The sequence below is a fragment of the Myotis lucifugus genome, unplaced genomic scaffold, assembly GCF_000147115.1.
Source record: "Myotis lucifugus unplaced genomic scaffold, Myoluc2.0 scaffold_95, whole genome shotgun sequence".
Lineage (NCBI taxonomy): Eukaryota > Metazoa > Chordata > Mammalia > Chiroptera > Vespertilionidae > Myotis > Myotis lucifugus.
In genome coordinates, this window is record NW_005871143.1 from 1,856,333 (window position 1) to 1,868,441 (window position 12,109).

The 12,109-nt window shown below is 41.3% G+C and overlaps 1 protein-coding gene across 3 annotated transcripts in view; it reads left to right on the forward strand.

Moving 5' to 3' along the window:
• The window catches only part of DTNBP1 (dystrobrevin binding protein 1), a 144,633-nt gene that overhangs the window by 38,534 nt on the left and 93,990 nt on the right, over positions 1–12,109 (forward strand). The window lies entirely within an intron of this gene.

The window sequence follows — 12,109 nt, forward strand, 5'->3', positions numbered from 1 at the left end:
AAGCCTCCCATTGGCTAATCAGCGTGATATGCAAATTAGCCACCAACAAAGATGGCGGCTAATTTGCATACTGCAGGCAGGGCGGGACAGCGCCATCCCCCCTGCCCCACCACCATCTGGGTCTGCTATTTGTGACCCGGGGCGGTGGGGCGGGACAGCGCCATCCCGCCTGCCTTGCCGCCATCCAGGCCTGCTATCTGCGACCCGGGGCAGCGGGCATCCTGTGTGCGACCCGACCTGGGGCGGCCGGGTGGGGCAGCAGCGATCGGCTGGCCTGCCCGGGCATCTCGTGTGCGACCTGATCTGGGGCGGCGCCCCAACCCCCGGATTGGCCCTGCTGTGTGGGTGACCCGGGGAGGCGGGGCAGGCACTGAGGGATCGGGCCTGCCATCTTCCACCTGGGGAGCGGGCCTAAGCCAGCAGGTGGTTATCTCCCGAGGGGTCCCCAGACTGTGAGAGGGCACAAGTGGGGCTAAGGGACACCCCCCCACACCCCCTTCCCTGCCAGTGCACAAATTTTTGTGCACTGGGCCTCTAGTATATATATAAAAGCTTAAGTGTTTATCCCACCGTCCGACCAGTAGCTATGATGCACACTGACCACCAGGAGGCAGACACTCAATGCAGGAGCTGCCATGATGTGCACTGGCCATATAAAAATAAATGGCATTGCGGACCTGGCGCTGACAAACCAACACTCTGCTTACCCCAAATGGGACACAGGCCCCGCCACCAGCCTGGAGCAACAGCCTACCAAATTGCAGCCAACGCTGCCAAGACCCCATGGTACAAAATGCAGCCCACAACCCAGCCTAGCCTGGAAATGGTGGGCTCTTGGTACCGGGTAATGATGTCATGTAGCAACACCTAGCTTCCTCTCCCTAGTGACAGGCCATTTAAAAATAAATGGCACTATGGACCTGGAGCTGACAAACCAACACTTGGCTTCCCCCAAGCGGGACACAGGCCCCGCCACCACCCAGGAGTGACACCCACCAAATCGCAGCCAACGCTGCCAAGACTCCATTGCGCAAAATGTGGCCCACAGCCTAGCCCAGCCCAAAACGGTCACTGTGAGCGCCAGGTAATGACGTCACGTAGCAATGCCCAGCTCCTCTCCCTATCGACTAGCCTCCTTGGAGTTTCTTCAGCCCAGGAACATGACTTGCTTTGTAGCCAGGTGCAAACATTTTACACTTTAACCAAATGTCTGTGAAGCGTTTTCATGTGCCTCATTTCATTTGATCCTCACAGAAGTCCTGGAGTAGGTAGATAGGAGACTCGGTAGAATCCTATTTTCTTTTCATTAGCTGGGAAACGAAGTTGTAGAAAGTTTAGAAACTTGACCTGACTGAAAAGAAGTAAGAAATTGTGGAACTTCAAAATGACTTCAGGTTTTCTCACTGCAAAGAATATAGTCAAACACTGCTGCAGTTAAACATTTTACGCTTTATCCTCCCTGCATGATCTACAATAATAGTCTGCTTTGTGTTGATATTTACTGCTGTGTTGCTGACAATTACATGAAAGAGAAGTTGGGGTGCTTCACTGGGCTGGAAAAAGTTTAGCTAAATCAGAAAGCAGGTCTAATTAAGCAAGTTTATCTGTATATATAAAGCTCTTGGCACCAATCACACGCGTGTGTTTTGATTTGTCATTGTTGATCGTGAATTTGGTTAACACTTCTATTATAGAGAAAGGGCGAATAATGATATTAAAATATTTCTTCTAATTAATTTCCTTTCAATGTGCACAAATCTGTGCACCGGGCCTCTAGTATCAATATAATTTATGAATTCGTTTTGATGAATTTATGCATCATTATTAGGTACTAGAAGCACTTCGTGTTTTAAATATTAGCTCAAATATTGTATTATTTTTCTTTTTTGGTAGCCTCAAAATATCTCTTATCACGTGAATACCTTGATGTAATATTATAAGGCAATAGTAAAAAATAAAAATAACTTAGAAAAAAATAATAACTAACCTATGTTTAGTCACAAGATTCCCTTAACTTCTTTGAACTTTTTACCTTTTCACCGTTGCATCTAATACTCTCTATTTGCCAGGCTACTTAACTCTGTTCTCTAGTGAGTCTGCTTTTATTAAAGAGTAAAGGCTTTATATGATGTGAGCAATTTGGACCTTTGATGATGCTTTAGCTTCATTATCCTATGGCTTAAATATAATGCCTGATTACTTAATCCCTCAGGAATTGTTAAGTAAGAATGGATAATCCATTCATGTTGGTTGTTTTTTAATGGGGTGTGATCCATCTAGTTTACAAAAGCCTGTGTAATATAAAGCTTGTCATTAAAAAATAAAGGTATGCTGGGAACTGGAAAATAAGGGCTATAAACTAACTCGTAGATCTAGATTTGGATCCCAATCCCACAACTTCTTTCTGTGAAATGCCATGCAGGTTTCTTAATTACTCCAAGCTTTAGTTTCTTCATCTGCAGAATGAGGATGAGAGTACCTTACCTGCCTCATAGGGTATTTGTAGGGTCAAATGACAGATATAAAGGGCTCAGTAGAGTGCCCACACATATTAGGCATCTGCTGAGTGTCATGTATTGCTTGCAGACTTTGAGGATGCAGCAGTGAGTAAGACAGGGAGCCTGCCATCAAGGCGCTCACATTCTAGTGGGAGTTTGGATTTACAAATCCATTGTTCTTTGACAGAGGGCTTGGATGGGTGTTATGCAATTTAGCTTGTCCTGCAAAATAGTTGAGAATGCAAAACCACAGAATGAAGTGTGATGAGATGAACAATGTAGTCTTCTGTGCATTGGGAGGATAAATGGAATGTTGTCTAGATTCTATATGCTTTCTCATTCTGTGTTTATCATAAAATGACTGTAATGTTTCAAAAGTATTTATTGAATTCTCTTGAACTTCCACTAGAGGGTAGTCAAATCCTATTCCTTTATTGAAATTTAACCTATGGAGTTTAAACTGAATTTTCTCTATTGCCTAGTTTATTTTTTATGACCTACTTTAAAAAGACTTATCTTAATCTAAACAGTAGATTCTGTTAGTTTATAAATAACAAAGTGCTGTAAGAAAATGCATTGTAGCTTTTTAAAAATCTGACCTAACCTGATATATTATTGTTTTGCTTCCTTCTATACAGAATCTGAGAGAGCATCTAGCAGGGAGACTGTCACAGCTCTGTGTTTCATGAACTAGATTATCTTTTGTCCAGTATACTGTAGTATACTAAATGATCTAATTTGTTTAATAATGACTTTTGTAGGTTAATTCACTTGTTACCATACCATCATTACTGGATTACCTTATTAGATAAAAGAGTAATGTAAGCATTTGAAGAATCTTGTGGTCTTTTAGTACCTGGCCTCTGTGACCTATGGATTTGTAGTTAAAGAAGATTTTTTTGTTCCTTGAGGCCAATTATTTTTGTTAGAAAAGTACTCATTGAGTGTTAAATTATTAGGTTTAGCATGCTGCTTCATTTTTCATATATCAATAGTTACACTACATATAATAATATTTGAAACAAATGGCTCAAAGAAAAATTCCAAACAGAATCGCCCTTCCTCTGGGATAGCTTTCTCACAAAGATTTGTGAAGCTCTTTCCCACACAGCTGTCAGGCATTCCCAAATGGCTTTTCACAATAAATTCCAGTGATCTTCTCCACTGATCACTAAATGAGACATATGTTGTTGTTACAGTGAGCAAAATGGTGAGATCTGAGCTTCTTATAAAGGTGTATTTGTGTCCATGGAGGCCTGCTAGTGTTTTATGTACATACATAAATTTGGTTACCAAATTTACTCATAGGTGTAACTCATTTTGTGATAGGAAATGAGTAGGTTGTGACAGGGAAATTAATTTATGACCATTAAAACTCAATATAAAATATTCAGAATGTACTTCATATACATGGTTGTAATTATTATTTAAAGAAATTTTTTAAGTTTTTAATGTATAAAGGGAAGAAAATTTATTTTTGTCAATACAGTTCTCCTATATTTTATTACTAATTTCAGCCTGTTAAGAGTTAAAATGGAAAATTCCCTTTGCTTCTACTGCTTTAACTTACTGTTAAAGGGGGCTGGTTTGACACATTAATAACAAAATATCATAATATCTAAGTTTTCTTCCCATGATTAATTTGTTCTTTTACAAAATTTAGCATAAATTAGATGAACATGAATCATAGATTTGCTTTCTTGGTTATTATTTTACTTAGAGTGATAGACTCATTCTGCCACTAGAAATCATTCTTAATTCAATTCAACATACTAGGTATTAGGGGATACAAGATGCAAAAATACAGTTGTTGCCCTTAAGACCCTTTCTACTTCCTGAGAGAAATGATAGTACACAAGTAGATGTATAATGTCAGAATGTGAGCCTATATAGGTTCAAAGATACATGGAAGCTCAGAAGAGGAAGAGAGCTCTGGGGGCTGGAGTGGGGGATGGCACTGACCTGAGCCTGAGAAGGGAGCTCAGGTTGGGTAGTGGAGGCAAGCAGGGGCATCTCAGGGGCAGGCAGGACTATTCTGGGAATAATGAGTCCTGAAGCAAAGTCATAGTGAAATTGGAAAAGTAGGTTGTAGCCAGGGGGTGATAGGTTCCTGAATGCTAAGCTAAGCAGTTAAACTGGACTCTTCAAGTACTTGCGAACCTTTGAAACTTTTTGCTTATTTTTAATTTTTTAAAAAATCTTTATTGTTGAGAGTATTACAGATGCCCCTCTTCCTCCCCCTATAGCCCCCCTCCACCTGCCCCCCCCCCCGGCCTTCACCACCCTGTTGTCTGTGTCCATAGGTAATGCATATATGCATATAAGATCTTTAGTTAATCTCTTTCTGCCCTCATACCTGCTTCCCTCTGAATTTTGTCTACTTGGTTTCATGACTCCATGCCTCTGATTATATTTTATTCATCACTTCGTTTTGTTCATTAGATTTCTTGTTCATTTATTTGGATTTTTACATTCAGTTGTTGATAGATACATATTTATTGCCATTTTATTGTTCATATTTTTTATCTTTTCTTCTCCATTTCCCTTCCCCCTCCCTTCTCCCTCCTCCTACTCCTCCTTTTCTTCTTCTTCCTCTTCTTAAAGAATACCCTTGAAGCCCTAGCCTGTTTGGCTCAGTGGATAGAGCATTGGCCTGTGGACCAAATGGTCCTGGGTTCGATTCTGGTCAAGGGTACGTACCTTGGTAGCAGGCTCTTTCCCGGCCCAGACCCTGGTTGGGGCTCGTGCAGAAGGCAACCAATTGATGTGTTCCTCTCACATCAATGTTTCTCTCTGTCTTTCCCTCTCTCTTCCACTCTCCCTAAAAATCAATGGAAAAATATCCTTGGGTGAGGATTAAAAAAAAAAAAAAAAAAAGGATACCCTTTAGCCCGGTTGGCATGGCTCAGTGGTTGAGCATCCAACCCAGGAACCAAGAGGTGTGGTGGGTGGTCAGGGCACATGCCTGGATTGCAGGCTCAATTCCCAGTGGGGGTGCATACAGGAGGCAGCCGATTGATGATGTGTCTCTCTCATTGACATGACTCTCTATCTCTCTCCCTTCCTCTCTCTCTCTAAAAAAAAAAAAAAAAAAAAAAAAAACAATAAAAACATTAAAAAAAAAAAAGAATACCCTTCAACATTTCATGAGGTACTGATTTGGTGGTGATGAACTCCTTTGCTTTTACTTGTCTGTGAAGCTCTTTATCTGACCTTCAATTCTAAATGATAGCTTTGCTGGGTAGAGTAATTTTGGTTGTAGGTCCTTCCTATTCATCACTTGGAATATTTTTTGCCACTCCCTTCTGGCCTGCATAGTTTCTGTTGAGAAATCAGCTGCAAGTTATATGGGCACTCCCTTCTAGGTAACTAACTGCTTTTTTCTTGCTACTTTTAAGATTCTCTCTTTGTCTTTAACCCTTGGCATTTTCATTATGCTCTGTCTTGGTGTGAGCTTCTTTGGGTTCCTCTTGTTTGGGACTCTCTGTGCTTCCTGGACTAGTAAGTCTATTTCTTTCACCAGGTAGGGGAATTTTTCTGTCATTTTTTCTTCAAATAGGTTTTCCAATATCTTGCTCTCTCTTTTCCCCCATAATGAGAATATTGGTATGCTTGGGGTTGTCCCAGAGGATCCTTAAACTATCTTCATAATTTTTTATTCTTTTTTCTTTTTGCTCTTCTGATTGGGTGTTTTTTGCTTCCTCATATTCCAAATCATTGATTTGACTCTTGAAATCCTCTACTGTTAAGTCCCTGTAAATTATTCTTTACTAGAGGCCCAGTGCACAAAATTCGTGCATGGGTAGGGTCCCTAGGCCTGGCCGGCGATGAGGGACAATCGGGGCCTTCCTTCCCTCAGCTGCCAGTTGCCAGCCGGGGCCTTCCTTTGTTCTGTGCCGCCCCCCTGGTGGTCAGCGCACGTCATATGAGTGGTCGAACTCCCAGTTGGTCGAACTCCTGGTCAGTCGAACTCCTGAGGGGACAATTTGTATATTAGGCTTTTATTATATAGGATGTCAGTTAGTGTATGCTTAATATCTGAGTGGTCTTTTTTTAGGTCTTTGACATTCTCACTAAGATTCTTGAAAGTCTCACTAAGTCTCTTGAAGCTCTCATTAAGATCCTTGAGTAACCTTGTAATCATTGTTTTGAACTCTGTATCCAGTAGCTTGCTTGCTTCCATTTCTTTCATTTGTAACATGTTTCTTTGTCCCCACATTTTGGCTACTTCCCTGTGTTTGTTTCTATGTATTAGGTAGAGCTGTTATGTCTCCTGGAATTGGTAGAGTGGTCTTGTGTAAAAGGTTTCCTGTAGGTCCCAGTGGCTCAGACTCCCCAGTCAGCTGAGCTAAGCTCTCTAGGTGTGCCCCTGTGTAGACTGTGTGCACAGTCTTGTAGTTGAGCCTTGATTGCTGTTGGTGTCACTGGCAGGAATTGGCCTCCATGCCAAATGGCTTTGAAGACCAGCATTTACAATGGAAGAGCTGCTATGCAGGAGACACCCCTATGGAACAAGACTTGCTTCAGTGGGGCTTTGGTGCTCACTGAGTCTACCCCTTGAGTGTGTCGCTTGTGGATATGTAGAGTTGTAATCTGGTATGGTCTGAAGCTATCCACTGGGTGCACTGGCTCTGGGGCATCCCAGGAGGTGCAAAGTCAGCCACTGCCTGGGACCACCTGGCAGGAGCTACAGAGAGATCTGCAGATGGCTGCTACTTATATTGGGCTAGGAAGTGCCCAGGCAAGGCCCAGTTGTGAAGTAAGGCAGGCTGGTGATAGTGCCAAGTCTTGGGCCTTTTATTGACAGGTTTGGGGTACACTGAGTCCAGCTACTGCTTATTTAAGGGATTTTAAAGTCTGAAGCCTGAGCCAAGACAGGCCATTCATATGGAAAAGCAGCTGCAAACAATTTGTGTGGGGCTGCAGCTAATGGGGCGGGGTCTCAGGGAATCACCAGGGCAGAATGAGCAGTGTGGGCCATGCTGATGGAAACTCAGATATGGCTGCCAGTGATCTCTATGACTGGGGAGGTCCCAGCACAGGAACAACGACCACTGCGAGCACCCCTGTCTGGGAGAAAGCTGCCCCTGAGTTCCTGCCCTAGTGCCAGACAATCCAATTCCTCCCCATATATCCCTGGATTCCCCCAAAGCTGCTACCCAGCGGTGCTGGAGCTCAGAGAAAGCAGGACCATGTAAGTTTGTGTGTGGAGCCTTTAAGAGGAACACCTGGGACTCTAGCAGCCTCTGTGTCCCAGCTGGTTTTTACAGCCTGCAGTTATGGGACTTCTCTTCCCAATTCTGGAATCCTAGGCTGGGAGTCTGGTGTGAGGCTGGGATCTCCTACAGCCAGGATCTCTCTCTCAATTAAAGAAATGCCACACATGGGTGTTGGACCAGCCCATTCCATGCCTCCACCCATCCTACCAGTCTCAGTGTGCTTTCTTCTTTACTTATTTAGTTGTAGGACTTCCATTCAGTTAGATTTCAGGCAGTTCTGAGTGATGTATTTTAGTTGTAATTTTGATGTGGTTGTGGGAGGCAGCAAGTTCCAGCATTACCTACACTACCATCTTGGTTCTCCGCCTTTGAAACTTTTTAAAGGGGAGAACATAAATATGAATTTGGTGGTAGCAATAAAATGACCACTGACTATCCCCAGCATTTTTTTTAAATCCTCACCTGAGATTGTTTCTTTCATTAATTCTAGAGAGAGAGGAAGTTGGGTGGGGCTGAGAGTGGGAGATGGTGGGGGGAGAAGAGAAAGAGAAAGAAAGAGAAATATGTATTGGTTGCCTCCCATACGCCCCCTACCTCCCCCAACCAGGGATACATCTGCAATCTGGGTATGTGCCCTGACTGGAAATCAAACCTGCGACCCTTCGGTGCACCAGATTATGCTCTAACCACTGAGCACACCAGCTAGGGCTGACTGTCCCAAGCATTTTAAATCTAAATTTGCTCTTTGACACAAGAACATGATGCTGTTGGCCTATTCAGGACATGTGGTTTGTTTCTTTCTTTCTTGTTAGTAGTTGGTACTAAACTATTCATATGTTTTCACCTGGTTCACATTTTATTAACAGAAGTGAATTAGGCCAGCAAGTTCAATTTGTACCTAGAACATGAGAAGTTAATTGACCCGCCAAAGGATTAACTTATTCCTGGCCTCATTAGCTCTGTAATCAACCAACAGAGCTAGACTTTAAATGGAAATTGCCATCTGTCCAAAAAAAAAAAATGGTGGAAAGAATGTATACGTTTTCAAATATAATTGACTCCATTATATATTTTCTTTTTAGAAAAATAATTTGGAATATAATCCCTCTCACTTATAAGAATAAGGGGTCTTAGGTATCAGAACAAAGCCTTGAGTAATTTACAAGTACATAAGTTTGTCAGAAAAAATGAAAATTTTACTGATATTTTGGAGTGTTAGATGCATAGGTGTCATTTACAACATGATCATTACTGGTCTCAAAATTATTAGTTTTAAATGACTTTTACAAAACTTATTTAATCTTTATAAAAAAATTTCTCTGCATTTTTTATAGTCGGCCATTAATTATTTAATTACTGCCAAATGCTAAATTAGCTACTTTACATACTTTCCCTTGCTGAACCCTTTTGAAAACTTAGCAAGATGTGTATTGTTAGCTCTCTTTTCAGTGATGAGGCATCTCACCTCACCTCCCCTCCCCTCACCTCATCTCCCCCTTCCCTCCCCTCTCCTCACCTCACCTCATCTGTAGAGGGCAGAGCTGGGTTTCCAAGCTTGTGATTCAAACCCTACTCTTAACCAGTCCCCTTTGTGCTGAGGACAACCTGCATGGTACTAAGGATAACACGAAGGCACTGCATAGCTTGGAGTTAAATGGATTCCATAATAAATTTAATTATTCCAGTTGTTGTCACTAAGCAAAGTGAAATAGCCTTTTAGATAACCTATTATCTAGGATCTTTTAAACCTGTCAAACCAGTTTTCACAGAATGGGCTGAATATTGCTTCCCCAGTGCCAGTAGTACCACCTCCCAGGCTGAGTCTCCCAGTCTTTTTAACATTTAACATAGACACAAAAAATCTAAATAGCATCTAGTATAATTGCATCATTTTGCTTGTTTCCCCCAATAAACTTATTATATACTACATATGACATTATTAAAAATCTTAGTTACATTTTTGATAGATTAAAATTTAGATTTTGCAAATTGTTTCAGGTTAGCCTTGCTGTAATCGAATATTTTAGCTGTTTTATGTAACCCCTGAAGATAGTTTCAAAACTGTTATGAACTGCATTGTTATCAGACTTTTCCAGACTTGCCAGTGGTTTATAGTGATACATTAATATGATCAAAGTCAGTATCTAATGTCTTTGAAGAGGAATGCTAAACTACTTGTCATCATATTTTGCTTTTCAGTGAAATTTTATGCCTCTCCCCAATCAATATCTTTAAGCCCTAGATCCTACCAAATGTAAGAGGAAGTTTTATAAGCATAGAGATTTAGTAGAGTTAAAATTTAGGATATTAGCAAATGTGAATGTGGATTTAATAAATCTTTGGATCAAACAAAGATTAATTAAAAACAGGTCAGAATTTGCATGTCATCAAACCTAAAGTCGAAAGTTAAAATTTGAGGAATTTGCTGGTAACCTAGATGCTACAAAAGCTATTTTAGAAAGTCATATGAGCTCAGCTGGTGTGGTTCAGTGATTGAGCATTGACCCATCAACCAAAAGGTCACCAGTTTGATTCCTGGTCGGGAAACATGCCCGGGTTGCTGGTTTGATCCTCAGTAAGGGGCATTTGGAGGCAGCCAATGGATGTTTCTTTCTCATAGATGTTTCTATCTTTCTATTCCCATCCTTTCCTCTCTCTCTCAAATCAGTACACACACACACACACACACACACCAAAAAAAAAAACTTATTAAAAAAAAAGGAAAAGAGAGTCATATGAGCCCTAGCCAGGTGGCTCAGTTGGTTTGAGTGTCATCAAAAGGTTATGGGTTCAATTCCTGGAAGGGGCACATGCCTAGGTTGCAGGTTCCATCCCCTGTTGGGGTGCTTACAGGAGGCAACTGATGGATGTCTCTCTCTCTCTCTCTTTCATTAATAAAAACATATCCTCAGGTGAGGATTAGAAAACAATTTAGAAAGGCATATGAAAATCCAATGGGTAAATGAAGGAATTTGACACATTGTAATTGTATTGCATCTACCCAGTGAAACAGACTGGAAAACTGCACAGCCAGCTTCTTTCCTGCTGCCCCTTGCCCCACTGGAAGGCTGTGACTTCCCAATGTGGGAGTCAGATCTTGTGTTGAGCCTCTCCCACCTTCTCTCTCATCTGTGTTAGATGCCCCTCCTTGATTCCCACAGCACCTTATACCTAGGTCTTTGTGGCTGTGTCGTCATTGAAATATGCCTACTCTCTATTTTAAGTTCTTTGAGTACAAGGACACTGGAATACAAAGATGAAAAGACAGTCCTTGTGCTCAAGGTAAATTGCCATGATGCTGTTTGAGTTCTAAAATCATTGACCTCTAAAACTTTTCTGTTTAAGAAATCCAGTCCTCACCCCTGTAACTGTGAAGTTTTAGTTTATTTAGCACCCTATCAATTATAAATCATTGTAGTGTATTGTATGAGGGATTCAGTTCTGATTCCTGACTGCCCTTCACTAGCTAGGTGACCTTGGGCAACGTGCTGAATTAATTTCTGTAGGCCAGTGATGGCGAACGTTTTGAGCTCGGCGTGTCAGCATTTTGAAAAACCCTAACTTAACTCTGGTGCCGTGTCACATATAGAAATTTTTTGATATTTGCAACCATAGTAAAACAAAGACTTATATTTTTGATATTTATTTTATATATTTAAATGCCATTTAACAAAGAAAAATCAACCAAAAAAATGAGTTCGCGTGTCACCTCTGATACGCGTGTCATAGGTTCGCCATCACTGCTGTAGGCTTTGATCTTGAATCTTTTTTTAAAATATATTTTTATTGATTTCAGAGAGGAAGGGAGAGGGAGGGAGAGATAGAAACATCAGTGATGAGAGAGAATCATTGATTGGCTGCCTCCTGCACGCCCCGCACTGGGGATCGAGCCCGCAACCCAGGTATGTGCCCTTGACCGGAATCAAACCTGAGACCCTTCAGTCTGCAGGCCGATGCTCTATCCACCGAGCCAAACCTGCTAGGGTGGTCTTGAATCTTTTAAGTGAAGGATTTGACTAGATGATATCCATGTTCCAATAAAGCTGCAAAGCTCTGTGGCCTAAAGGCAAATTAGAGTAGCAAAAGACTAAGTGACTGGTGGACAGAGCTGAGTGTCTTCCCACCAACACTGAGTATGTTTACTGAGTATTTGTACTTCTCTTACAGTTCCCTGAAGACTTACTATATGATATGATGGGGCAAAACAAATACTAAAGTAATGAAATCTCAAATATTGCATTATGTTCAGTATAATTTGTGTTAGTTATATTTTGCTGTGTTCTCATTATTTGAAATTGATTATTCATGTGTAGTATGTAGGATCATTACGATATAATTTTAGATTAATCAAGATACTATTTCCTCATCATCCTGGTTAATAGAGTGTTATGG